At 40.1% G+C, this 27742-nt stretch overlaps 1 protein-coding gene across 2 annotated transcripts in view; it reads right to left on the reverse strand.

Annotated features, from left to right (window-relative positions):
* SEMA5B (semaphorin 5B) overlaps positions 1 to 27141 on the reverse strand; it is a 190338-nt gene extending 163197 nt beyond the window's left edge. For both annotated transcript variants that reach the window (XM_051985411.1, XM_051985409.1), the window contains exon 1: positions 26794 to 27141. The gene's annotated coding sequence lies outside the window, so the exon portion shown is untranslated. The remainder of the gene's footprint in view (positions 1 to 26793) is intronic.
* Positions 27142 to 27742: the final 601 nt, after the last annotated feature.

Below are 27742 nucleotides of genomic sequence, written 5' to 3' on the forward strand. Positions count from 1 at the left end.
CTGGTGGCCCAGGGTTGTCTTAGAACTACTTCACATTTGTACCTTGGGGAAAGTATAGAATACCTATAGCAATTATTTTTCTGATTAATTGAGGTAATATAATAGAAATGGTTTAGGTTTTGAATTCAAATCCCAGCTCTAACATGTATTTGCTACCTTATTTTAACAAGCTTTGATTTCTCCACTGATAAAAATGGGACAAGAACATCTGTATTACTTAACTTCTTACTGTTAGTAGAAGACATTAGTTTATAAACCTTACAACAATTATTAATAACTGTTGTAATTAATTATACAATTCATTAACTAAAATTAATAATTATATTGCTACTTTGTATGACCTCGGGCAAATCATGTAGCGTTTTTGAGTCATTATATTTTTCTTTTATATATTTTGTATCTTACAAATGTATTTTGTTTCCTTCTTATAAGCTCTTTGAGAGAAGATTATTCATTTTTGTCATCGTATCCCCAAGATTTAGCACAGCGCCTGGAATATAACTCAGCAGACAATAAATGCTTTGTGATTGATAGTGGTTGATGGGTTTAGACTAGATGATTCCCCTCCAAGGTCCCTTCCGGCCATAAACTTCCCAACTGAGGGCAAGTTGATATTCTTAAAGGGAATAACAGGTCTGACCACACCGCTTTCCTGCTCAAGAAGATTTCAGGAACTCTATAATGCCTTATAAAGTTAAATAATATAAATATTAAAATATAAAGTTAACATAAACTTAAAGTTAAAAATAACAAAGTTTAAAACTCCTCAGTTTGGCATTAAAAACTATCCTCAATTTGCTCCAACCTTCCTTTCTAGACTAATTTCAGAGGACTCTTCCCAATGCTTTCACACTCCAGACAAATTGACTCCGATGGTTGTTCTTCCTCCACAATATTCCATCTTCCAACCTTTCCACATAAGCAGTTGGAACACCATTCCCTCACTCCCTATCTCTAGGAATCCTAGTCCTCTTCAAGGTGACTCTTCCTCACCCACCTAATTGTTAGTCCCTTTCCCTTTCAAACCCCAACATTGCTTTGTATTTACTTCTTAATGTGGCTTCCTATAGAGTTCTAATCACTTCCTCAAAGATTAAGCTGTGTGACTCTGAAAAATTCACTTAACCTCAGTTTCCTCATCTATAAAATGGAGATAATAATAGTACCAATCTCACCAACTGAGATAACATAACTATAACTCTTTGTTGACTTTAAGTATGATTTTGATGCTTGCTTTTATTATTAACATTATTTTCTTAAAGCATAATAAGAGACATCAGGGAGAATTGGCCACTCAGTGATGCAGTAGATAGAATACTAGACTTGAAGATGAGAAGATCTGAGTTCAAATTTGGCCTTAGACATTTTGCAGTTATATTAGCCTGGGAAAGTCACTTAACTGCCTCAGTTCCCCCCATTGTGAAGTGGGGAAATAGTAGCATCTACCTCATGGGACCATTTTGAAGTCCAAACGAGATATTGGTAAGGCATTGAGCTTAGTGCCTAACACACAGTAGGTCCTATCTATTGCTTATTTCCTCCCTTCCTTAAAGTGAGGAAGACTCAAGTTCAGGTCCTGCTTATGAAGCTTATGCCTCTGGGAAAACCATAGTACCTGGCACCTAGTAGGCTCAAAAAATTCAGGTCTATCCTGTCTCCAAGTCCAACCATCAGCCACCAATCTTTGAGCCCATAGCACTAGTCTTGCTTCCAGTCAATCAACTCATTTGTTCATGAGAAATAAAGGAAGACTAATAGAATTTAGTACCACATTCTCCGGGTTTAGGGGCATTGATAGATCTTTCGGTTGAAAATAAATCTCAAGCCTCTGTGCTCAGAATTCCTTTTCTTGCTTGTATTTTTCCATTCTCTCTTCCATAGCAGCTAGAGCCTCAGCTTTACAGAATCATGGAAGTTCCCAAACTTTCTAAAAGGAAGGGAATGAGTGGGAAAAAGGAAAGGAGGGGGTGTGTGGGGCATCTGGGCAATAATTCCCAGAAGAAAGGCAGGGGAACTCCAGAGAAAGCAAGACATAAGGGCGGCAGAAAGGGCAGCACTCCCATATTCTCCTTGTTCAGGCTCCCTCCTCCCCAAAACCCTCGTTCCCAGCCCTCCAGGAGAGGAATTTTAGAATTAGAAAACGCTACAAATGGCACGATGGGGCCATTTGGCTCAGTATGACAATCTCAAAGCAAAGATCTAGCTCAGCGTGACTAGATCGGGAAGTGTAATTAAAACCATGGGTTAATGAGGAATGGCAACCATCTTAGAGGAAGGCACACAGCATCCTCAATCCCAATGCTGATTTCCTAACCACATTAGAGAAACACCACTGCTCCCCACCCCCTCCCTATTTCTGGCTCCATCCCAAACGGTTAAAGAGCTTGCCTGTATTTAAAGTTCTCCATAAAAGGTGAACCTCCTTGTTTCCTCTCAGTCATCCCTTCTAATGCCCCATGGGCATCTCCTAGCAGGAGGCAGGGGAATATAAAGGACAGGACAGGAGACTTACAACTGGGAGGCCTGAGTTCAGATCGCAGCTCTATGGCACTTAGCTCCAAGATCTTGTTCTAATCATTTAGTACCTCCTCTCCTCCTCCCCTCTTCACTGCAGGTTGAGTATGGGATGTTCCATCCAGCTCTAAGTTCCATCATTGTCTCACTCCCTTCTTTAAAATCAGATAGTAGCTCCCAAAGGCCTACAATGTATTCCTCCCATCCTCCTCTCCCTCCTTCTTGCCTTTGGTCTGTCCTTCTTCCTCTCCCTGTTCTATATTCCACATTCTGCTTCCTTCCTTCTTCCCTCCTGCCCATGCCGCCCTCTGTCCACAAAAGGAATCGTGCACTTACATATGGGTGCTCTACCCAAAGAAAAAAGGATTTCTTGAAATAGAGTTCTGGACAAAACAGATTTTGACAAGGGCCATTGAGATTCAAATGGGGCTACCTGAATATGCCTTAAATCCAAATCACCCTAGTTTTTACTGATTGGCTAACAAGAGGTAATAAGCCTCACTTGCTCATTGTTTTGATTTTGATGACTCAGAATGAGTGTAAAAAGCAATCTTTTCTGATCTGGTCAGAAATCCAGATTGATTTTTTTGGACATCTTTGCCTTATTTCTTACCTAACCTTAATCACTGAATGGACATTGCTTGAAACAAAAAGACCTGAGAAAGAACTTAGCTTAAAAAAAAAAAAAACCCAAGCTCTCCCACTGCATCCAGGGCCATCTCCAGTCTTCCTGATCCATATCTTACTAATGGACCCAGATGGCTTTGGAGGGGAGAGTGAGGGTGATAATTTTGCACAGCCCTGCCAATTTACCTGCCAGTCAAGACATCACATTCCTGATGTTATTGGTCCTCTTCAGAAATGAAGAAAACCCCCCCAACAATTTTAGATTCAGGTCTATTGATCACAGTTTCTCTCTTTCTATTCCTACAGTACTGATGCCCTATCTTTCTATGCTAATAAAGAGAAAGTAGAGAATGAGAATGGTGCTTGTGAAGGATAGGGAGGCAGGAAGGAAGCAGCTAGGTCCAGTCAGAGCAGAGGGGCTATTTTGAGGCATTTCTAAATACTAAATATAGGAGGAGATGGAGAGAGAAAAGAGGGGAAAGTGGGAAAGGGAAAAGGAGAGAGAGAAGGTCAGAAATAGAAAGGGGAAGAAAGAAAAGAAAGAGAGAAAGGAAAGGAAAGAGAGAGAAAAAGAAAGAAAAAAGAAAGAGAATTTAAATAAGTTGATGGAGCTAGTCTCTGAAGAAGTGAGGAGAAAATGGAGAATATCATTGGAGGAGTTAGCTTTGCCAAAGAGGAAGGCAACTTTTTCTCAGTAAGAGAAAGAGAAGAAGAGTGAAGACACAGAAATATTTTGAAATGAAGAGGAAAATAGTTAATGGAATTCACATCAGGATGGCCTGGATCTTTTTTTTAGTAAAACAGGAAGTAAAGTGATTGGATTGGAGTGGGAAAAGCAATAAGAATTCAATAAGAAACAAATAAAAAGATTGGTAGGCAGTAATGAAAACCCAGCTACGGTTCAATAACATGAATTTGTAATGGATTTGATCAGCACAATCTGCTAACTTTTTTCAACAACTCTCAGTTAATAAACATTTATTAAGTACTTACTATGTGCCAGGTACTATGCTAAGCACTGGGGATAGAAAAGAAGCAAAAGATAGTTCTTGCCCTCAATTTCAACAGTATGCAATTCTGAGAATGAAAAGAGAAATCAAACCATGACAAAGCAGACCAAGGGCAAGGTAGATATGGCAGAAGGTCAAGTAGGTAAGCGTTTCTAAGGCTATAGTAATTGCATTGTTGGAATACTGAGTCCGGACTGAGTAGGGGAGGTAAGTGACCAGAGATAATGGACTTAGAGAATATAAAGCATGTCAAAGGATAGTAATTTTGATAAAAGGGCAAGTGATGTTTAAGTGATTTGTTCAAGTTCACACAAGTAATAAGCAAGAGAAGAGCCAGTGTTCTTTTCTCATAGACAGAAGGAAAAAGATTGACACATTTCATTACAGTAACTCCTAATGTCTGACATATGGCCATCTAGCTTCTGCTTGATTACTTCCAGTGACAGGAAACTCACCACCTCAGCAGGGAATGGGTTCCATTTTTGGATCATAAGTTTATAGATCATCTAATCCAACCTTCTTGATTCACAAATGAAGAAGTTAAGGGACTTATGTAAGGGCAGTAATAAAGAAAAGATTTGAATTCAGTTTTTTTGACTCCAAATACAGCATTTATTCCATAGCTACAGTCTAGAATGCCTGAATCAAAAGAGAGCTTTTTCTTATGTAAGTCTGAAAAGCTGCTTTAATGTAACTTCCACTTATTTGGTCCTAGGCTTGCCCTCTGGAGTATATAGAATTATTCTTCCTTTTATACATGACAGCTCTTCAAATATTTGAAGACTGTTAGCCTGTTTATTCTTACTCTCCTCTTCTCTGGAAAAACATCTCCAAGTCACTTCTTCATAATTCAGTTTCTAGACTGCAAAATATTCTGGTCACCCTCTACTCTAGAAATACTCTAGTTTATCAATGGCATAACTATAGAGTAGTACCTTGCCCCCAAAGTCTAGATAGGATCTAACTAACTAGGCAACTAGGTAGTTTAAGTGAATAGAGCATTAGACCTGGAATCAGGAAGACCTAAGTCAACTCTGGCCACAGACACTGTGAGTCTTTGGGCAAGTCACTTAATGGCTATCTACCTCAGTTTCCCCATCTGTAAAATTGAGATAATAATAGTTCCTACTTCCCAGAATTTTGCAAGGATCAAAGGAGTTAATATTTGCAAATCTTGAATCACTATATAAATGCTAACCATTATTAATGCAGACTGCAATGGGATGATTGCTTCTCATATTCCAGATGATATGCTTTTAAAAAAATGCAGCTTGTTTGTGTTTACTCCAGTTTGTCTGGATCTAATGGAATGTGAATGGAAAGAGTGGAAATAATACTAGAAGGGAAGGATTAATTTGTGTCATGGAGGAGTTCAAATGGCAGATTCAGCCAAGTGAAGAGTGACGTAATAAAAACAGAGATTTAGGACAATTGACCTGACAGTGATGGATAGGATGGTTTTCATTAGATCATATTGGAGGCAAAGAGATCAATTAGCAGGCTAATGTAATGGTTCAGGCAAGAAATGTTGAGAGAATGAAGTGAGGTATGACAATGGGAATGAAAAGGATGAGAGAGATGTGAGCTATATCACAAATATAGAATCTACAGAAATTTGCAAATAATTCATTGTGAAGGCAAAGGAGAAGAAGGGATCAAAGAGAGTATCCCTTATTTCTATAATGCCTTAAAGTTTATAGCATATTGCTTCATAATTCTGGAATGCTAAGTTGAAGGGGATCTTAAATACAAAGCATTACAAATACTATATTCTTCCCCACTTCCTCATTTTATTGTTTTTGTTGAATCATTTCAGTAGCGTCTAATTTTTCACGTCCCCATTTGGGATTTTCTTGGCAGAGATTCCGGAGTGGTTTCCTTCTCCAACACATTTTACAGATGAGGAAACTGAGGAAGAAGGATTTCTGTTAGTAAGTTATTAAGTGTCTGAGACCAGATTTGCACTCAGGTCTTTCTGATTCCATTTCTGGCACTCTATGTATCCTGTGCTACCTCATTGCCCCTTTTGAAAATGAGGAAAAGGTTCAATGATTTTCTCATGATGCTACAGCTAATAAGTACTAATACAAGGAATCAAATTCAGGTCTCCTGAGTCCCACATTCGTCCCACATTCTTTCCACTACAACATGCAATTCTGAGGTTTCAAGTTTAGGTGACTGAGAATCTGGGAAATAGAGAGCTCAGGTTCTCTATTTCTCCTAGACAATAGGGAAATTAAAAGGAAGAGCTGCCTTGGGGATGAGATGCATAGTTGTTTTGTTATAAAATATCAATTAAATTTATTGAAGATAATAGTTTAAGAACCAGAAGAGACTTCAGAAGCCAGTTTGTCTAAGCCCTAATTTTTTACAAATGAAATAAATTGAGATTTGGAGAAATTAAATGACTTGTCCAAGCCACACAGAGATCGGAAAAGACTGAGCTTGGATTTGAAAACAGGGTGTTAGGCAAATCTTTTAAGCTCAATTTTCTCATCTGTTAAATAAAGAACGTTGGATTAGATGATCTCCAAGTTCCAAATTTATAATCCTAGAATTCAGCTCATTTACAGAAGTTGGCTACTATCTTATATTGAGCTAGAAGACTTTCTTCTTAGTGATTATTCCATATTGTCCAGTTGGAAGACCACACCCCTCAGTGGAGGAGACGGAAGAAAAGTATTTTTCACATTTTCACAAGTTCTTGCTATTCTTCCATGATCACCCTTTTCTCTGCATTCATTCTATTTTTAAAAATACCTATCCTATAATAAGCTGAGCTTATCAGAAAGTTCCCTGTAGTTACATTGACTTCTTTATCTGCTTCCTCTTTTTCATTCTGGAATTGATTTTACATTCGAGAGTTCATGATCTCTTATCCTTCATTAACCATGTCTCCTTTTATGCTGGTCATAGGATGATATTTATGTTATATAAACTTCTAAACAATTGCTTTCCCTAAATCTAGATTGAATCTGCTGATTATAATTTTCTTCTTTAGTAATAATAATAATACCAACAAAAAATAATAAATAATATATAATTTATTCCTTAACAGCACAACTATTGATAATGTAACATAATATTAAATAATATAATAATTCCTTAATGATAATAATAGTAATAATACAATAAAATAATATATAATTAATTCCTTAATATTAATAATATAACAACATAATATACAATGTATAATATAATAACAAAATATTAATTCCTTAATAATAATGGTAATAATAATAATATTTACATAGTGCCTACTACGTTTCAGAAACTGTGCATAGTACTTTAAAAAATATATCTAATTTGATCCACATAACAACCTCAAGATGAAGGTGTTATTATCATCCTCATTTTACAGTTGAGGAAACTGAGGCAAATAGTGGTTAAGTAACTTGCCCATACAGCTTGTTTGTGACTTGATTTCATATTTGGTATTCCTGACTTTTAGACCCATCACTATGCCACCTAGCTACCTTCCCTTGATATTAAAGAATCCAAGATAAAATGGGAACTTTCTGTCAAGGTTCTTGTCATGTCCACATTACAAGCTGAGCCTTTTTTGTTGGTCAGAATTAGGTGCAAAATAGCAGCAACTCTATTTTTTCCTCTCCTGTCTAAAAGATGAGATTGTCAGCAAAGCAAGTTGACAATTTATCAGATGTTGTGCTTTTTTACCAGAAGCTCAGAATGAGACTTCTAGCAAATGTCTAAGTAGTTTAACTGTCCCATCACTAATGCCAGAGGCTTCATCTCCACTATTGCTGTTCCCCCTGCAGGGAGGGGGAAGTTTCTCACAAGGGTTACTTCAGCTACAAGGTTAATAGCCAAACCCAGGAGTGGGAGAGGTAACTCTTAAGAAGGCTGTTTTCTTTGATGATGATGTCTGGGTTTCTATTTTCACAATTCTCCACATAGATGAGACCTGGAGAGCTTCCCAGAGGCTGATTGGTTAAAGCACAAGACCTTATTCTCTGGTCATCTGGTCAAACTGACATAACCCCCAGGAGCTTCACCATAGAATTAGGACCTAGGAATAGCTATCTCAACCACAGATTGTATGGGAACACTGAATCTGAGAGCACTCCCAATATGCATTGACACATTTCACCTGATACACTGTGCCATGCCTTCAGAACATCCATTAGACTATCTAAATCATCATCAACAACCTCTTACTTCTGATTTTCTTTGCATATCTTGAGTATAATTTCTCCCACTCTGAGGTATAATTTCCTTGCACCTTGTTTATCAGGTATCAGTGGACCTTGATTTACTCTTTTCCAGGAACCTGTATGTGCCAAAATGTTTGTGGCAGCCCTGTTTGTAGTAGCTAGAAGCTGGAAAATGAATGGATGCCCATCAATTGGAGAATGGCTGGGTAAATTGTGGTATATGAATGTTATGGAATATTATTGTTCTGTAAGGAATGAGCAGCAGGATGAATACAGAGAGGCTTGGAGAGACTTACATGACCTGATGCTAAGTGAAATGAGCAGAACCAGATCATCATTATATATTTCAACAAGGATACTGTATGAGAATGTATTCTGATGGAAGTGGATTTTTTCAACAAAGAGATCTAACTCAGTTTCAATTGATCAAGGATGGATAGAAGCAGCTACATCCAAAGAAGGAACACTGGGAAATGAATGTAAACTGTTTGCATTTTTGTTTTTCTTCCCGGGTTATTTCTACCTTCTGAATCCAATTCTCCCTGTGCAACAAGAGAACTGTTCAGTTCTGCACACATATATTGTATCTAGGATATACTGTGACCTATTTAACATGTATAGGACTGCTTGCCATATTGGGGAGGGGATGGAGGGAGGGAGGGAAAAAATCAGAACAGAAGTGAGTGCAAGGGATAATGTTGTAAAAAATTACCCTGGCATGGATTCTGTCAATAAAAAGTTATTAATAAAAAAAAGAAGAAAAAAAGAATTATGCTTTTCCTACCTGATATGCTGTTGAGAATAAATATCTCTTAATTTAGCAGTACCTCTTTCTCTCCTCCCAGAATAATTCTTTGCTCTAGATTTGTTCCCTTCTGCATAAAAATTTCCTTTCTGGGATTTACCAAGATTTTTGCATGCAACAAATTTCTATTCCCTATGCCAATGGGTTAGCTCGTATCTCCTTGCCTGTGACAGCAGTGTTAAGAAAACAATTATATGTGTCTGAATCCTTCCCACAATCCATAAGACTCATGGTCCTATGCAGCATTTCTGTGCTACCTTGATATATGGAATGACCATGATGGGCAAAGAGCAGAGAGTTTGGTCTAATTATGAACTAAGTACCACTTATTGAACCTTCATGGACTCCCTCCTGCTCTAGATTCTGGTTGTAACCTTTTCCTGCCAATGATTGGACAAACTTTATTAACTAACCACTAACTAACAATTAACTAAACTAACTACTCTAGATTCCAAATCTATCTTTTATTCCTTTTCCTTTCCCTTTCTTCCCAGCCCTAGGAATTATCACACTCTTGTGACTTAAAACGTGCAAATAAATTACCCATTGCTTTTAGCATTATCTGTTTAAAGTCTTCTGTGAAGTTCCTTTAAGTCCCACAAATGAGCCATTTTATCCCATCTCTGTGGAGGCTTCCTAATCTATATTAGGAGTGTGTATCATCCATAGCCTTCATCTGATTGGATCATTATACAAGTAGATAAAGATAAATGCAAAAATAAAATAAACAAGCTAAGGAAGGACAATAACACTAATTCTAATTCAGTTGTTTTTCACCTTTGGGTTCATGGATTTACATAATGGGACATATCACTTTGCCAGTAAAAATCCATACAGGCAAAGCTATTTTTACCAGTAACAATGGCTCCTGTATGTATATATGTATGTATGTAGTATGGCTGTGAGAGTTGGACTCTAGGAAAATTTAGGTGCCACAGAATCTAGGTTTTCAAATTGTGGGGCTGGCAGAGACTCCTTGGACAGCAAAGAGATCAAAACAATACTTAAAGTAGTTAATTCAAACAATTCATTAGAAGGACAAATACTGAAGTTGAAGCTTAAATACTTTGGCCGCATAGTGAGAAGTCAGAACTCATTGGAAAAGACCCTGATGTTGGGAAAGATAGTAGGCAAAATGAGAGAAACATGGCAGAGGATAGATGAATAGGTAGTGTAATAGAAGCAACGAACATGAGCTTGTACAGATTTTACATAAGTTTGTACAGATTTTGGGAGATAGTGAAAGAAAAATGAATCATAGATTTATAAGTAGAGATAAAAGCTTGGGGTGCTACAATCTGTGGAATCTTGAAGGTGAGACAGGACTGAACAACAAGAAAAATATGTCTTCTATATATTCAGTATTTATGCCTGAAAATAACCCAGAGTTCTCTATATTTCTAAGCCAGTCTCTGCAGTGGAAACACTATGCATTAGCTGAGAGAGGCTCTTGTTTCCCAGAATTTGTAAATAATCACCCATGAATGGTCAATTCAGTGGAACCTCAATTTCACTTTATGCAGGAGGCCAAAACAGAGAACAGAATCTTGGGTGGCAAAATCTGGACATGGCCACTCCTACTGCTAGCTGGAGAGTTCTGTTCAGAGTAATGACTCCGAATGCATGTGAGAGAGCCTTTGTTGGAACTGGTCTCCTGGAGAACTCAGTCCCTGCATTATCCCTGGCTGATGGTTCTCTTCCAAGTATTTTCAGAGTGTGTGAGGCTACTCCTAGTCAGGATCTTCAACTCTGGTGTAAGAGAGGGAGAAACGGCACAAGTATGGGACATGAATGATAGAGTTATAACTAGGAATTCTTGGCAAATTCAGTTGGGGATGCAGTGAAGAGTTCGGTATGACCACTTAGTTCATAGTCTCACAGATACGGCCCTGGAAGGGACCTCAAAGGCCTTCCAGTCCAACATTTTCATTTTACAAATGAAGAAATGGAGGTCCTAGGAAGTTGTGTAAGTAAGCAGCTGAGCTAAGATTTGAGCCCAGTTTTTCTGACTTTAGAACCAATGCTTATTCTGCAATATCAGTCTGTTTCTAGGGGAGGGAAATGGTCCATCTCCCAAAAAGAGTCTGGCCATCACCCCATGACACAACTGAAAGTGTCTGATCCTCTAACTCCTCCAAAGAAATGGATTCCCTGAGAGGAGTGTCATGATAGGACACTGGGAGTTATATCCAGGAAGTCCATGAGGGAGGAAGAGAAGTGACAGGGGCAAAGTTTGCCTCCCTTCATGTTACTCAATGTGATTTCCCTCTCTCTTAGGTGACATACAAGGGATAGGAAGTAGAGCATGAGAAATATGCGATAATGGCAGAAAAGAAAATTAAGGCCAGATTGAGAAAAACCTTAAAAGTATTCTTTGTAAAGCATTCTTTGTGAGCAAAGCAATGGCTTGTGAAAGCTATTAATCAATCAATCAATAAACATTTATTGGGTGCTTATTACATGATCTACACAGTGCTAAGCATTGGAGAGACAAAGAAAAGGCAAAAATAGACCAGGTTATACCAAGATTCTACATTCTGTGCTGAAATCCAGTTTGACAGAATGGATAAAACACTGAGCTTGAAGCAAGGACTAATCTTATCTCAGACACCAGCTAGTATAGCCCCCCAGGGTGACCCTAGGCCAGTCATTTAACTTCTGATAATCTCAAATGTAATACTTATCTCCAAAGTTTATGAGATCAACTTAGATAATGTGGGTTAAGAGCTTTGGAAATCACTAGCCATCATCATCATCATCTTCATTGGGTAGCTAGGTGGCACAGCAGATAAAACCCAGAAGACCTGAGTTCAAATATGACTGAAGAAACTTGTGAACTGTGTGACCCTGGGCAAGTCACTTAACCCTGTTTGCCTCGGTTTCCCCATTTGTAAAATGAGCTGGAGAAGGAAATGGCAAACCACTCCAGTCTCTGCCATGAAAACCCCAAATGGGGTCATGGAGAGTGAGACATGACTGAAAGATTGAAGAACAATAATATTATCATCACCATCACCATCACCATCATTTTGTTTCACATAGAAAATGGATGGCCAAGATAAAAAAGACCTTAGAGGCTGTTGAGTCATCTTACAGCTGAAATTCAAGTCTGGTACTACTTCTACTACTACATCATTGCTTCAGCTAGAATTCTATGTTATTGCTGTTCTCCAATCCTTCTTTCCCCCCTTTTTAAACCATAGGTAAAACAATAGAGATGCTAACTGACCTCTCACTTTGATTGGCTAAAGGGAGACTTCAGAGTTAGAAAGACCTGCTTTCAAGTCTGATCTCTGATGCTCTGTCACTATTACCTTAGGCACATGGGCTCCCAATATCCTGTTTGTGTCCCAGAGCCCTTTGATTATTGAAGTTTAACTACTTCTTAGAATGTTTTTAAAATGCAAAGAATAAACTACATAGGATTACAAAGAAACCAATCATATTTAAATAGTTGTCAATTTTTTTTAAACCCACATTTACCAATTCCAGCAGAGTATTTAGGAAGCTTTTTTCGAAGACTATAAATTGCAGAACTGTTAAGTGATCTATCAACTGAGGAAATTTCTTCATCTATGCAGGTCCAGACCAAGACCACAGATACACTCATCTGAACTGTGAGAGTCCCAACCGTGCAGGTGCCTCGGGCATTTTCTGTCATAAGGACTCTCCCTTTGATTTCAGACCCCCCCTAGATTTCCTTTGGATCCACAAACTGGAGGCAGGGCTTCCTGTGCATTGACAAGAAAGGAAGAGAAGCTGCAGCCTGGATAATCCATGGAGATTTGGCCCCTGGGTAATTAAGTCAGTGGTATTTTTCTCTTCTGTCCTGCCAGAGGGCTTGGACACACACACACACACACACACACACACACACACACACACTGAAGTTGCCTTTTTGTGGCAGTTTCAAGGTGGACTCAGCTAGGGCTGCCTCTCTCAGGCACCTGAATAGGGATTGGGGAGGAGAGTAAGATGGAAGCCTTTGGCTGGAAAACAAGAGTTTGCATTAAGTGATAAGATCTTCCCCACTTTCTTACTACTGATTGAGTTACCCGAAGCCTAGACACTTGAGTTCTCTGCAAGGAGGAATTGCTGTGCAGGCCCCAGAGAGAGGTGTCCAGGGGTCCTGGATAATCCACACACTAGATCTGTCAGTCCCTGAATAATTAAGAGCTGTCTGCTCTCCTTTTGTTATCTCCTGTACTCTGATCCCATGGAAAGCTTGAGAACAATGATTAAGTGGAGGGCCTCAAATTCAAAACACAGAAGAGGAGGGTGATGGGATAGTGATGTATTTAAACTGCACATAAGCAAGTTTTCTCCTATTTACAAAATTCAGATAGAGTTTGGAGGTGACCAGAGGTACTAAAAAGTTCCTTCCAGCCTTGAGATGCAGTGACTTTTAGACCTGGAAGGAATCATCCATGAGGATCTCTACAAGATGCACATTGACTTAGAAAACCACATTAACATTATTAATGTTTCATTGTGTTTTTATTTATTTTGTTAAACATTTTAATCTAGTTCATGCTGTACTCTAGAGGGCTGTGACCAAGCCAGCAGTTTGATACCTCTGGCCAACAGTATCTTTACCACTTTAAGCTACTTGAGTTCAGAGACTCTCATCATTGTTTTGATTTTGTATCTTCAACTTCTACTATAGAAAGTGCTTAATAAAGTTTGTTGAACGAATAGTAGTATTATAGCATAGAGGAAAGAACACTGCCTCAAAGGCTTAACCACTTACTGTCTTGGGATTGTTGTTTGTATTGCTTGGTCATTTTTTCGGTCATATCCAATTCCTCATGATCCCATTTGGAGTTTTCTTGACCAAAGTAATAGAGCGGTTTGCCATTTCCTTCTCCAGCCCATTTTACAGATGAGGAAACTGAGGCAAATAGGGGTTAAGTGACTTGCCCAAGGTCACACAGCTAGAAAGTGTCTGGAGCTACATTTGAACTCAGGAAGAGAAGTCTTCCTGACTCTAGGCCTGGCACTCTATCAATTACATCTCCAAGCTACCCTCTACAACTTGTGACACCTGAGGCAAATCACTTAATATCTGGGCTGTATCCTCATCCATAAAATATGGGCTTTGGGCTAGATGACCTCTGCATTCCTTTTTAATCAAAGAATGAACTTTCTTCTTTACAGAGAAGAAAACAGAACTCTAGAGAGGGAGAACTGAATTTCCCAAAAGTACCTAGGTAAATCGCACAATTTAAACCAAAATCCTCTGACTCCATATCTAGCCAATTCTTTGCTTAACATCTCACTCTTCCTGGTATCTCATCTTTGCCATTAAATTTGATAATACTGTGGATTTTCCATTATTTGTGCTAAGAAAGTGGAGCCATGCACAGATCACCCCAAATGGTGGCCACATTGTAGTATATATAATATGTGGCTCTAGGATGCATCATATATATATTTGCAGCAGGTTTATCTTCCTGTCGATGCTCGACTCTGATTGATACCAAAATAGGTCTACAATCACTGTGTTCCCGGTGACTGACAGAGGAGTGGGGAGAGGGGGGCAGACAGGTGTTGGGTGACAGAGAGAAGCCAGCCTAAAGTGAAGCACTTGTCACAAAAAATTTCACAGAATATAATCCCTATGTTGAAAAGCAAGAGTTGACTATCTCTCTGGTTAAAAAAAAAAATCATACAATTTGAAAACCAGAAAAAAATCTTAAGAGTCGATTTAATCCTTCCCTTCATTTTTGTAGATGAGAGAACTGAGGTCCAGAGTGGGTAAATAATTTGTTTAAGGTCATATATCTAGTGAATGTCATCTCTTCTAACTCTGTTCTCAGTGGAGGTGGGAAATAGATGATCACCAGTCATTGGCTAACTAATAATTCTTCACAAGCAAGAAAACACACTTAGGATTGAAGGGGAAACTTGCTGGGTTCACAAAGGAAGATACTCTAATATCATTAAGCCTCCAAAATTAAACTAGTCTCCTGCCTGCCGTCTCATGAAGTCATACTCATTAAACCTGGATCAATGAGGGTAGTGCCCTAGGACCCAACATTACTTTTTAAAGGTTTTATTACCCAGGAAAAGGAATACAATGATTCTACTTCAGGACTCAGGGTCAGGGGAGGGGAAAACTCCAGGGACCCTCCTCTCTGGGAAATATTCAAGCTTATTCTCTCAGGGGCCCATGTATTCCAAGGATTCCCAGCAGGCTGCCTTTTCCAAGGTGTCTAGCAGCAAACAGAAAAAGGAAGCATTTTTTTCCACCCTGTGAAAGCTACAGAGCGTTATAATTTCTCATCATGAGTTCCCCGATAATTACGGGATTAGACAGAGCAATCTGCAGGTTCTCTTTTCATCTTTCTAATGCTCACTAAAGCAAAATGTAGAAATAGAACCACAGGGATGAAGGGAGAAGGTGGTGCCTCAGAACTGCTGGACTCCCATTACCCCAGCCCTTCTGATGTAGCCACCTTTGCAAAGGGCCTCTTCTCCCTGTCTGAAGGAATCTACTGTAAGTGACCAAAAAACTGGTTTGGGTTGGGTTCTAGCTGTCGCTTTGCAGCCAGGCCAAACTAGAAAGCCTCTCTGGGCCTTTCTGTCTGGTTGGAGCAGATAGGATTCTCCTTCCCCATTGGCTGCCAGAGAAATCTGCCCTCCCTTCCTGCCAACGCAGAAATCAGTCAACCAGAGCAGCTGAAAATTTGCACTTGACATCTCTTCAGTGAGAGCAAGATCTGTGAAAGCTTGAGATGCAGAAATGCAGGCTGTGCCTACAGAATTCTGCAACAAGGGGCCAATTCTCTAGTTTTCATCTTCTGGAGCCCAAGCTGAAAAGTCATATCAGTTGCATGACCTTAAATAGACCCAAGAGCCACTGTACTACATGCCCCATTTTAAGCAAATCCAAATACAGAAATCTGACCCTACAAAATGATGTATCAGGAGATGATTGTTTCCATTACAAAAGAATTCACCAGAGGGTTCCTTTAAGTCACAGCTTCCCCAGCATATTGAGCAGTTTATTTACAAAAAATTGATTTACACAGGAGACCTAGGTTCCAGTCCCAGTTCTGCCACTAATTAGCTTTGTGCCTAGGGCAAGTTATTTAAGGCAGCCTAGTAGAGTGAATGGAGCCCTTGACTTGGAGACAGAAATACTAGCTTCTTATAATTTGATACCAGCACTGTGATCTTGGACAAGTCACCTAATATAAGCTAGTCTCCTCATCTGTCAAAGGGAGACAATATTATCTATTGCCCAAACATCATGGGGTTATTGTGTGAGAGAGAATGAATGCATTTTATAAAACACTTGAGAAACTACAATGCTCTATAAATTATTATTACTCTGCCAATTATTATTTTTATATCTATGGGTCTCATCTGGAAAGTGAAGCTTTTTGCTAAAATCTCTTCCAGCTTTGACATTCTAGAATTCTAACTTATCATGAACCCATCTGGCGCTTCAGATAGCTCCAAAATGAACTCATCATTCTTTCCTGGAGGAAGCACCTGCCCCACCATCCTCAAACATGCTCTTTCTTACAAAGTCTATTTCTGCAGGAGGCAGCACCGTTCACTCAGGCTTGAATCTCAGACATATCTTTGATTCTCCACTATCCCTCCCTCCCACATCATCAGTTTCCAAGTCTAGTATGCCCTACCTCCACAATATCTCTCATATCCGTGCCTTCTTTTCCACTCCTGTGGTCACAGCCATTACTTTCAGGCTCCTCAGCTTTAGCTTGGATATTATAATAGTCTCCTAGCTGCCCTTCCTGCTTTTACCCTCTACCCTCTTCAACACATGTCTTGCAGTAGTGTAAAGAAATCTTCCTAATGAGCAAGTCTGACCAGGCTATTTCTTTGCTTTAGAAATCTTTCCTGGTTCCCCTAGATGATAGATGATAAAAGAGAAACGCTTACCTTGGTGTTCCATGGACTGATCCCAACCTCCTCCTCTAACTTTATTACCCTCTTCTCTCTTTCACTCATGCACTCTCTATTCCAGTCAAATTTTACTATTTGCCATTTTCAGATCCTGTTCTAGAAGACTTGACCTTTTCATGTCCAGAAGTCCTGTCCTTCCCCTTCTGACTGGTGAGTTGCCCAGCTTCAGCAACACTTCGCTTTATTCACCTGATATCTTTTCCCATCTCTCAACATCTCCCATCCACTAACAAAGAATTCTCTGCTGTCACCCCATTCAGAGGTGGATCAGAGGTGGAAGGGACCATAGAGGCCCATAGAATCCAACTTTGTGATTTTACAGTTGAGGAAATTGAGGGACAAAGAGATTAAGACTTGCTAAGGGTGAAAGTTAGTAAATAGATGAGGTATGATTTGAAGTTATACCTTCCTGATTCTAAGTCTAAAGTCACTTCCCAGTTCTGGAACCTCAATCAAATCAGCACCATCATTGTGTCTAAAAAGTGTGTGTCAATTTATTGCCCTATGGTCCCACTCACCATCCCTGTAATTTTCCAAACTCAAAAACCTCTCCTTAAACATTATTCTCCATATGAATTGTTTTGCTCCTTAATGGCAGGAACTGTTTTCAATTCTGAATTTGTAGCCTCCATGCACATGTACATAGTAAATATGCACATACTTAGTAAATGTGCAGTGCTTGAGACAAATAAGCATTATGAACTCCCTTCATCTTGCACCCACTGAAAGACCCAGCTTAGCTATGACCTCAGCTATGAAAGTTCCATAAAACTTTCCCCTGTTCCCCTCGATGAAAAGTTCCTCCTCCTCTTTCCAATCTCCAGAGTCATTTGGTTTGATCTTTCATTCACATTTAGTAATTTCTTTCTAACTTGTTAGTGCAGCTAGGCCAGAAATAGGATAGAGTAGTGGGTCTGAAGTCAGGGGAGACTCATCTTCTTGAATTTTAATCTGGCCTTAGACATTTAGGAGGTAGGTGCCTCTGGGCAAGTCACTTAAACCAATTTGCCTCAGTTTCCTAAATCTGCAAAATGAGCTAAAGAAGGAAATGGCAAATTATCCCAGTAATTTTCCAAGAAAATGGAATGGGGTCATGAAGAGCCAGACATGTCTGAAAACGACTAAGCAACACCATATTATAGCTATTTGTGTACTTATCCCATTCCTTGTCGTTAGACCATATGCTACTTAAAAACAGCATGAATCATTTTTTAGTCATCTCCAGTAATTTACACAATGTCTTATGTATACAAGTCATTTAACAAATGCTTTTTAATTTGAAATCAAGTAAGACTGTCAATAAGTAAAACCAACATTTTTACCTCCTCCCACACCCCCAGACACATTTAAGTAGGGAGCTGTAACCCCTTTTGAAACTGCCTTGAATTGTGGTGTGTAGTGGGAAAGGCACCTTAGCCTGGAACAATACAGAATAAGCCTGTTTTTTTTTTTTTTTTTTGTAAAATAGGGACAACATCTTGTTCTGGGGGTTATAACAGCATCTCCCTTACAGGGCTACTATCTTAAATGAAACATAAATACAAGCTATTATCCTCCTAATTCTAACACAAAGTTGGATGGGGATTCTCCACTGCCTCAATTTCCCCACTCATAAAATGAAGGCTAACCATCCTATCTGCTTCATGTAAAATAGAGGCAGAGACAATGTTATTGAGACATGATGGTGATCATTGTATAAATGAGCATAAAAACCCTATTTGAGGACAGGATCTTGAACCTAAGTCTACATGGATAATTTTGTAAAGAAATAGAGCATTGAAAAACACCAGAACTCTAAGCAGTGTATCCTTGACCTTAAATTCAAAAAATAGATGATTAGATATATCTTTCTCCTCTCCTCTCAGAAAAGGTAGATGAAGATGGAGAAATTCATTGTTACACATAGCCATTGTTTCTGTGATTGGTTTGTTTAACTTAACTAAATGTCTTTGTTATAAGATAGAACTTCTGGGATAATGGGAATGAATCATTGGGAAGTGACAAGACTGTAAAAGAAAAGTATAATTAAAATACTTATTGGGAGAAAAAAGAACTTTTAAAGCTCGCTTATCTTCTTGCTGAGTTTCCAGATCACTGCTGCTTCTTTTACAATTTAAAAAGTCACAAGCTTCTATTTGATTCTCATAACAACCCAATAAGGTTTGGAGAGCCATTTTCTCCATTTGTTGATGAGTTAACAGAGGTTCAGAGAGGTGAAATGATTTGCTTAATATCAAATAACTAGAACGCAAAACTTCTTCCTTCCAAGTTTCTACCATGACTGACTGCTTCTAATTTGTGAGAACTAGTGGTCACAGGATTAAAAGCAAAGCAATCACATGTATCTCCAGAGATGAGTATAATAAAGGTAATTGGATGGTAATTAGAGTCCCATAAATCTAGAGATAGATGGACAGGCAGAGAAAGAAATAGTTCCCACCAGACTCTTTAGGATAAACAGCTGAGTTCAGTGCATTAAATTGGACATGAAAATGAAAAACTGGGGTGTATGAGATGGTCAGGAGGACAAGCACCTCTGCTATGAGAGCTTGCTGAACCCTTTTCAGGGCTGCTTATCCACTTTTGGTGTTCACCTACTTCACCTAACTCTCATTGTGACTACAGGAAACTGCAGCACATTGGGAAATCATCTTGGCAGATGGGCTAAGCCAGGTGGCGGGAAACCTGTCAGTGAGTTAGGGGGATGTCTACCCCAAGTAAGTGAAGACCTTCCCTGGTGGAATGCTGAGATGAGAACAATTTCTTCCAATAACCCTGAAGGTGGTTGAAGAGCACTTAAAATTTGGTCAGACATCGAAAATGCTAAGGTCATCCATTGCATCCTGGGCCATCACCATCATCACCTGGGCATCATTGACTTCCATGACTCAGAAAGCGTGAGGTTGACAATTTTGTTCAAGTCTGCCTCACTTTAATCCAATTTATGAACAAATCAAAATGTCACTCATGATGTCATTGGCCCTCTTTGAAAATGAGTTACTGTCTCTATTTCTGTCTTCCCACAAAGTAGAACAAGGTGGTTAGCCTCGGGAAAAAAAGTGGGGAAAAGAAGGCATTGGTGAATCCTCATCTAACTTTTTGTTAGAGTTGGGAGGATAGTGACTTGAATTATATGATGCTTTATATACACTCTGTCTCACTTTAATCAACAGTTCTGTGAGATATCCCCATTTTATTATTATTATCCCCATTTTATAAGTGAAGTAATTAAGGGTAAAGATTAAATAACTCATCCAAAGTTTCCCCTTTTATGTCTGAGGTGAAGATTTCAACTTTAGTCTTACTGACTCCAAGTCCTTCAGGTGTATACATTTCTCCACATTGTCTCACAAAATAGTATAGACAGTAAGATTCTAACCTTCAGTTCCTTCACCCTAATTCCAAATTTATCTGATTAACCATCATACCTAGATAACACAGAATTCATGGTCCTACCTCTGCCCCAAGAACTCATGCTCATACACTCAATCATATGCAAACTGACATGTTTTTTGAGTCATATTATTCTTCATTGGGATGTTGGGTATTTTTGTAATATAGTTTACTTAGTAATTAGGAGTTAATAATAATCCCTCGCATATAATTGATGCTTAATAAATTTGTGTTGATTTGAAATAAAGGCCCTCTTGCCTTGAAGATCTTGGGATAAAGAAGCCTGGGTGTAGACTTAAGGAAAACTAATATTCTTTTTTTAAATAGTATTTTATTTTTCCAAATACAGGCAAAGATAGTTTCCAACATTCACCTTTGCAAAACTTGTATTCCAAATTTTTTCCTTCTTTCCCCCATCCTCCTCCTCAAGACAGCAAGCAATCCAATATAGATTAAGTGTTCAATTCTCCTAACCATATTTCCACATTCATCATCCTACACAAGTAAAATCAGATGAAAGGGGAAAAAACATAAGAAAAAAACTTGGAAACAAATAATAATAACAAAAAAGTGAAAATACTATACTTTGATCTACATTCAGTCTCCATAGTTCTCTCTCTGAACAGAGATGTCACTTTCTATCACATCTATTGAAATTGCCTCGAATCACCTCATTGTTGAAAAAAGTTGAGTCCATTACAGTTGATCATCATACACTCTTGTTGTTATTTAATTGTGCTCTCTTGATTCTGCTCACTTAACATCAGTTCATGTAAGTCTTCCCAGGCTTTCCACTCATCATTTCTTATGGAACAATAATATTCCACTACATTCATATACCAGAATTTATTCAACTATTTCCCAACTGATCAGTATCCACTCAATTTCTGAGAACTACCATTCTAAATGAGGCTTCATAATCTGAACTTTATCCTCCTCCACCCTGCTTATGCCCTTAGCTAAATACACCCCCAAGGCTCTATGACAAGATGGCAAGTTTCTTTAGGAAAGATTTATTGTGTCATATAATTTTATACTGCCCATGACACCTACCGAGATATAGCCTTTTTATGTTGAAATACATGTTAGATCAAAATATAGGACTTAATAAATATTTATTGACTGGAGAAAGTGAATGATTTGTAAAGATTTCACCAAGCAAAAAGCCTAAGAATAAACCACTGCAACCAGCTCATCTGCATCCATGGAAGGAAGTAGAAGAATCATAGGTTTACAGCTGGATCTGAGAGATGATTTGATCTAATTCCCATTTTACAGATGAAAAAACTGTAGCTTAACAAAATAACCTGCTCTGAAAAAAAAGAAGTGAGGATGATGACTTTGTTCAACTCAGCCTTACTTTAATTTAATTCATGTAAAAGTCAAGATATCACTTGTGTTGTCATTGATGCTCTTTAAAAATGAAAGATGAACAAAGGCAAGAGATTCTAATAAGTGGCAGAACTAAATCCTCTGACACAGAATGTATTCCTCTTTCCACTATACTAGTGACACTAATTCAGATAATCTAAAACATCACACACTCCAAAAGTCATTCAAATTTGTGTATGTTCCATTCAGATTAATATTAAAATATTTGCATTCTCTGGCAGCCTTTTTTTCAGTGGCAAATAGAAACCAGCTGGGAATTAAGCATTTTGTGTCATGACAATTTTGAACTGCCTAGATCATTCTGGTTTCCTTGCCCCTCTAGAACTTAAAGCATTTTCACAGATATCCAGTTTTCCTGAATTCAATGAGGCAAGAAGGGAGTGATCTAATTCTCCTCATTGTATGAATGGAAAGAATAGTCATTTGGCTGGGTTCCCAAAGCAAGTCTGGGATAGAGCTGGGCCTAGAATTCATGTGTCCTATGGTTTAAATGCAAACCATGAGGCCACATTGCTGGCAAATCACTCATCTAGGACAAGGCTTTTTCAGATTTCATCCCCACTTGTACACCAAGATCAAGAATATACTCTACAGGAAATTGAATCATGAAAATGTAATTCTTCTACAGGTGGTATTCCTAGAAGCTAGGAGACCTTACTGGATAATAATCATCATCACCATCCTAGCTGGTATTTGCACTTTTTGTACATATAATTCTTATAACAAATCTGTAAGATTGGTATTATTGTCCCTATTTTATAGATAAGAAAATTGAGAAATAGGGAGATAAAGTGACCTGTTCAGATCACACAATTAGGAAGTGATTAAAGTATTTGAATTTGAGCACATGCTCAGGATGCTATCACTGAGCAGTGTGTCTGACTGGGGGCTCAGACTGCTACTGTCTACAATTCCACACAGAGATGCCTCGGTTTCTTCAGAGGGAGACCTACATTTTTAAGGCCCAGAACATCATAGACTTCAGAATAGAAAAACCCCTTGGAGTTCTATTTTGACTTCCTAATTTTATAAATGAGGAAATTAAATTGCAGAGAGGAATCATAACAACCAAGGTCATAATTCTTTCCACTGCCAAATTTGTCTTCATATCTTTTCCTTTTAGATTATTTTCTTTACATAAAAGACACATCAAATTTTAACTGGGAATCTTCCCTACAATCCAGAAACCCTCAAACTTTTCTTTCTTCATCTCATAAACAAAAATTCAGTGAGGCTTCTGAATCCTAAAGACTAAATAAAAGGAAAATGAAAATAGTCTTTAAGACTTTTTGAAAATTGTATTCAACACAATAATCATGATACAAGGATAGTCCTTTAACCTTTAGGCTGCCCATGCCCATTTCTCCTTTCCCCAGCATCCAGGGAGCCGTCCCCACTAGTCAGAAAGTAAGGGCGATAATGTTAGATGGTATTTTTAAAGGTGATTTTTTAGGGGACTCCCCCACCCATAGTTTCCATAGGTGGAAGCTCTTATTGTTATGTCTTGGAATGGGATAATCCTAGGACCTTACGCTTCATTCTCCTCATCAAAAAGAAAAGACCTTCCTATCTCGGACTTTGATATGTTTTTGCCCAGGAAGTTGGAGGAAACACATTTTACTGTTTTTTTTCCCAGGGTACCTTGTAGCTTTTTCTATAGGCATTCAGGGAACCTAATTTGAGTCAAAACCTAAAGTAATACATTTCTGGCAAGTCAGTGAAGATTTTTGTTTTGTTTTGAAGCCAGAAGACCTATTCTGTGCCCCTAAAATCATAGCACTTAGGTGGCTGGCAATTCTCTCTAATGATAGGCATGGTCTGACTGACCTCTCAGCAGTGATTGGCAAAGGGTGGGATGGGGGAGTATCCTTCACATCTACAAACAGCTAGAATGCCAGCAACTTTCCGAGAAGCTGAGAGAAGGATGCTTCCTTCTTGTCAGATAAAAAGGTAGCAGCTCACAATCCATAACTGTGGGTTTTCTTTTTTCCCATTTTAGGGTCATTGTCTGGTCCTTTAAAGTCCAGGCCTGTTTCATCCTGAAGATTTGTTCTAAAGACCCTAAATCTAATACCTCTCTTCCAAACTAGCCTAGAATTTGGTCCTCCACACTCATCTGGCCCTTAGTTTATCGATTTTGTATCATGACTTTAGTTCAACAGGAACATTATCTTATTATGAATAGGTTCTGTTTCCTGGATTACATTCTTAAATCTATAGAAGGTCAACATCATTTGTTATACCTCCTTGTAGGCCCTTGCAGGTCCTTCTCAGAGCTCAACACATGTTGATCAGGAGGAGAAGGATGGGTGACAATGTGATGTAAGGGAAAGAGCACAGGGTTCGGAGTTTTTAGCATTTAATTAGCTGTGTGACTGTGAGTTCCTTCCCTTAGTCTCGTTCTTTTTTCCATTTGCAAAATAAGAGGCTGGGTGGGAGCTTTAGGGGTGTCCACAAAACCCATTCCAATTCCCAAATTAAAGATTGAAGAGTTAATGAGCAATGACTTCATTTTCTTATTTTCCAAGCAGTCAAGGTGAGAACCAAGAATCTACCATATTCACATACCACATTCTTTCCCTTTCATTTTGGACTCTATGTTTAGGATTTCAAGTGTTAACAAGTTCTTTTTTGCCTCCAATAAATGGGTTAGGAGTTATTGAGTTCCTAAGGTTGAGTTTCCCATAAGCCCTGCTTTCAAGGTCATTTCCTCAGACATAGAAAGGAGAGGCTACTTCTGAAGGTTACAGAGAAAGGTGAAAGGGTAAAGCAAAAATGAGTGACTAAAGATAAAGGAGGAATAAATAAATTGAGGGAGGGGACAAGGAGAAGTAAGGGAGAGGAGAATTGAGAGAGAAGTGAAATAAAAAAGGAATGGAGAAAGTGACTGAAGGCACCTGGTAGATGGCAAGAATAATTCCCAGGAGCTTTACAAATCTTCAAGAACCCATCCATAATGCAATCAACTCAAACTACACTAATGGAAGGAAGCCGTGGGCTCAGATAATCGGAAATATCACACATTCCAAAACTTATACAATTGAAAGGGGGGAGGGGGGAGGAGGGAGAAAAAGAATAATAGTGACAATAATGGAAATGGATAAAGAGAGAAGGAAGAGAGAGTGTGAAAGGCGCAGGGGTAGGAAGTAATAGAAAAAAGGAAAAAAGCAGAGTAAGAAACATCACGGAAGAGAGGGGACAGTGGAGGAGGAGCGAAACTGGACTCCACCCTGCAGTAGCAGAGATCAGGGACTCGTTTTCTGAAATGCCCACCTGCTCTTCAGTCGTCTTAGAGACTTGTTTTCGCAAATAATAATGCTTTTCCTAGTTGGAGACACTGAAGTCCTACACTGATGGCTCCTCGCTGTCCTACTCTTCTCTTCCTTTCCCTATTTACTGACCTGCCACCTAAAAATGAACACTAAAGCAAAGACCAAAAGAACCACACGGGGCGACTCTCCGCTCCCTCAAAACACACACACACACACACACACACACACACACACGCAAACTCTGGGAAGGTTGGACTGACCCTCAAGCCTGGGAATGAGATTTGATGAATTTTATGTGAATTCTCCTCAGGATTAAAGTTTGTAACAATGCAAATGGCCCAGCTTCCCTGCCCCCCTCATCTCTCAGGCTCAATGGCCATCTCTTTTTGCTTCTCTTCTCTTCCTTTCACTTTCCCCAATTTCTTGATCTTCTTCCTCTTGCACATCTTTGCATCCTCTTGCTACTTTTTCTCCTCTTCCCATCTCTCTTTTCTCCTCATCTCTTTTTCTCTCGCTCGTTCTCCCTCCCTTCTGGAGCTCCATCACGACGTGAGTTGAAAGTGAATGGGCAGCCCCAACCACAAAGACAAATTACCATGAAAAAAAATAAATCAGGAAATAGCCTTTCGTAAACCCTCTTCTCGTCGCACCCCCTACTCTAGACTTCTATCCTTCAACTCATAGGGTGAGGTGGGAGGCTCCGTGTCTCCTCCTTAGCTCCCACTAGCGTCTCCAGAGCTACGACCCTGACACCCGGGGCCAGAGCAAGAGTAGTTTGGGCTCAGAGCCGGCTGGGGGCCGAGGTGGGGAAGGCAGAAGGATAAGGGATGAGATGTGGAGGAGGAAGGGAGAAGATAGGAAGAAAGGTGGGAAGCAGTTGGAATCAGGGAGCCCGGAACGGGTATCAATACAATTTCATACAAATACGCGCTCGTTGGCACACACATAAGCTCTCACACCTACTCGCGCACACACTTACACGCTAACCTGCATTCTCATTTTCTCTCTCTCTCTCTCTCTCTCTCTCTCTCTCTCTCTCTCTCTCTCTCTCTCTCTCTCTCTCTGTCTTTCTCTCTCCTCTCCCTTCTCTTCCTCTCCCACCCTTATTTTCCCCACTCTCCTCCATTTGGTTTCCCTCTTTCCCCCCCGCAGCGAATACCCTACTTTGGCTAGTTCTCCCCCTAAGAACCCACAGTCTGGCCCCTGAGTCTCCGCATCGATGGCTGCAACCCCCAGACTGCAGGGTTGGGGGAGCGAAAGGCATGCCTGCTTGCAGAGACTCGAACCACGAGCTGAGAGGGACCTGCTCCTGGAACAACCGCACCAGAGCCACTAAGAAGAGGAGGTGTAGTAGCCGAGGATGAGAAAGCAAAGTGTATGTATCCCTTCTTCACCCTCTTTCTACCCCAGCGACTTCTCGACCCCGTCTCAGAGCGTCACACTCGCTTTCACCACTATGCGATGCGGGGCTGCCCCCTCCCCTGGACGCCCCCCACCCCATAGCCAACCAAGTTCTTGAAGTTTGCAACTTCCAGCTGTGGCCCCTCCGTTCCCACCCCCAACCAAAGTCCTGGGTTGGGGCTGGAGTGAGGAAGCAGAAAGGTAAGAAGAAGGAGGTAAATAGAAACCAGCATGAGTGTCGGTCGCTGCCGCTGGCTGGGACTCACCGGGCTGCGGCTGGTAAGGCAGAATGGAGGGCACTGGGGGCTCGATGCCTGTGTCTTTCCACCCCGGTTGCAGGAGGTAGCCCGGGCTGGGGCCCGCAGCCCGTCTGGGGATGCGGGTGAGAAGGAGCGACTGTCTGTCTGAGGGCTCCTGCTGTACGACTCGCGTTCCCAGTCCTATCGAGCTCTAGCTCCTGCCTACATCTGAGCTCCCGCGCGTCCAGAGTCTAGTTCCCCTCGAGCCCCACCTAGCCCGAGCTGGACTCGCGGCCCAGACTAGCCATCGGCTCACTCTGCTCAGCTCCCACACCAATCCTCGCACTCCTACTAGCTAAGGACCCAGTCCGCGGTGGCAGCGGGGAGAAAGGGAGGGAGGAGGGAGAGGAGGAGGAGGAGGACAACGAGGTGGAGAGGGAGGAGGGAGAGGAGGCGACGAAAAAAGAAAGAGGGAGGGGGAGTGGGAGGGGAGGGGGAGCCCGGGAAGAGAGGAGAGAAGGAGGGGGAAAATAGGAGGGGGAGGGAGAAAGGCTGGCAGCTTGCTGCTCCTCTCCAGCTAACCCCGGAGCTTGCTTGGTGAAGGGAGGGAGGGAGAGAGGGAGAGAGAAAGAGGTGGGGACAGAGGGACAGAGGGAAAGAGAGAGAGAAGGAAAAGAAGAGAGAGAAAGAGAGAGAGAGAGAGAGAGAGAGAGAGAGAACCCCAGCTGAGTTCCCCTTACTCAGCATGATCCCACACCCCAATTCTTTCAAGTGGGTGAGCAGGGGACACTGGGGGCAGCTCGTTAGTCTCTCTCCCCCATTTTCTCCTCCTGAGATTTAGCCTTCCTCTTTTCCTCTCTTCTTATCACCTCCCCAAAAATTCAAGTACCCGAATTTCCTCCCCAGAAGAGTATACCTGGCTTTGGCAGCATTCAAAGCCATTTCCACACTTCTGTCAAAGGATTATCTAGAAATA

The sequence above is a fragment of the Antechinus flavipes genome, chromosome 3 (genome assembly GCF_016432865.1).
Source record: "Antechinus flavipes isolate AdamAnt ecotype Samford, QLD, Australia chromosome 3, AdamAnt_v2, whole genome shotgun sequence".
Classification (NCBI taxonomy): Eukaryota; Metazoa; Chordata; class Mammalia; order Dasyuromorphia; family Dasyuridae; genus Antechinus; species Antechinus flavipes.